Source organism: Euprymna scolopes, chromosome 19 (genome assembly GCF_053919585.1).
Source record: "Euprymna scolopes isolate OS-2025 chromosome 19, ASM5391958v1, whole genome shotgun sequence".
NCBI lineage: Eukaryota > Metazoa > Mollusca > Cephalopoda > Sepiida > Sepiolidae > Euprymna > Euprymna scolopes.
This window is the reverse complement of record NC_136500.1, coordinates 96,527,759-96,529,845: the sequence shown is the minus strand read 5'-3', so window position 1 is coordinate 96,529,845 and position 2,087 is coordinate 96,527,759. Positions and strand designations below refer to the sequence as shown.

The 2,087-nt window shown below is 28.7% G+C and overlaps 1 pseudogene; it reads right to left on the bottom strand.

Moving 5' to 3' along the window:
• Positions 1-1,614: 1,614 nt before the first annotated feature.
• Positions 1,615-1,752, bottom strand: LOC145240465 (U2 spliceosomal RNA; annotated as a pseudogene).
• Between the last annotated feature and the right edge of the window lie 335 nt (positions 1,753-2,087).

Here is a 2,087-nt window from a genome sequence, read left to right as displayed (position 1 = left end):
GGGAGCAAAAAAATTAGACGGAGATTAAACAAAAAACAAGTGAATTTACTGGAAGCCTGGAAAAATCATGGATTGCAATAGGAAAATGCGAGCATGAAAAGTAATATGGTTAAGCTTAAACATGGAAAAGTAAAAGACTAGTTGGTAAAATTGGAAAGGAGAAGAAGATATTCTATAAAAAATATAAGAAATTTATAACTTAAAATATTGCAGCATTAACAATTTTTTTAAATTCAATTTATAACATTATATAATCAATTCTTTATGCTGCAATATATTAAGTTATAAATTTATTATATTTTTTACTAGAATATTTTCTCTTTTTCTTTTCCAGTTTTAACAACTAGTCTTTTACTTTTCCATGTTTAAGCTTAATAATATTACTTTTCATGCTTGTATTTTTGTATTGTAATTTTATGAATGCATAAAACTATTCAAAATTTAATAAAATCAAATGTCAGATATTTTAAAACAAAGACATGCACACATCCTTCTTTCGAGAATTTATATTAAAAAATATTTATTAGAAAAATTATTTTATACGTACATACACACATCGATCCTGGCATGAGGTAATTTCTTGTCTAGCTGTACTGATTAGCTGTGAAACAGGGAGACAGTACTGTGGATTACTATATATATATATATATATATATATATATATATATATATATATATATATATATATATATGTCGGAATACTATTTCCATTATATATATATATATATATATATATATATATGATGAAAATAATGGAAATAGTATTCCGACAAAATAGAGAACAACCCGTATTATGTGTTCATCAACGTTTCGTCTTTATTTCGAGACTTCCCTCTCTCTCTCTTTCTCTCTCTCTCTCTCTATCTATCTATCTATATATATATATCTATATATGGATATATATATATATATATATATATATATATATATATATATATATATATATATATATAAGTGATAATAGTAAAAACTTGATTTTTACTTTATTTTTTAATTCGTCTGTGGATGTAATTTTTTCTTTAATTTAATAAAATGGAATAATGTGTTTGCTATAAAATTATAGCATATGATTTTGTAACGAGTTGGAATCATTAATAAGTGACTTTGCTAATTTCTTTTAATGCGAGTGTGTATGAGATAACTTTTGCTAAGTGGACTGTTTATGGATGTAGTGAATAAAAAACAAGGATGGATATTTGACCGTTTAATGCAAATTATATTACACCAAAATTATATTAATTGTTCATATGCGTTACTTAAACTGCGAGAATGAAATTAAGAAAAAACCTGTGTTAAGATCTTTTGATTGATATTGTAAATTAACAAAGCCGATAGCCATTAGTCGCGTGCTCTCGTGTAATGAATGAATGCGTGAATGTAGGATTGACATGAAATTCTTAAAGATAAGCTAAAATGACCGAAAAATGGACTGAAATTACTTAAATAAATAAAAAGTTAAAAAGTAAATGACTTAGAATGACTTTAATGAAATTAAGGATGAATTGAATGACCTTAAGAATGACTTGAATGCTTAAAACATAACTGGAATCCTTCAAAAACAACTTGAATGATCTGGAGAATGACTTGAATGGCTTTGAAACTGACTGTTTGTAAAGTGGGTGATCATTTTACATTAAATTAATACAGAAAAGTGATCCCCCACTTTATATCAAAAAGTTATAAACATAAGTACAGCATGTAATAAGAACAGATACTACACTTTGATCTTGGCCAAAAGGCCAAGAAAAGGGTATTTATTTGCTCCCCCACCAAGCAAATTAGGCACAAGGCCGATTTTTAATGTGAGGAGTGAAGGGGAAATGGGGATCAACTCCCCGGGGAGTAGGGGAGCTGGATAGTGACAATTGGTATGAAGGGTTGCCCCTATATTGACCAAGGTCTTATATGTGGGGCTGCCCCCACATATGGTCATTGCTTGCAGTATCTGCCGGAACAGATACTACACTTTGAGATATTAAATCCTTTATTCATGTTAAAAATACATTGAACAAAAAACTTAGGCACATGGCCAACTCAAAAGGGGGGATTGTGGGAGACGTTGGTCACCCTTGTCACTCCAGAACTAA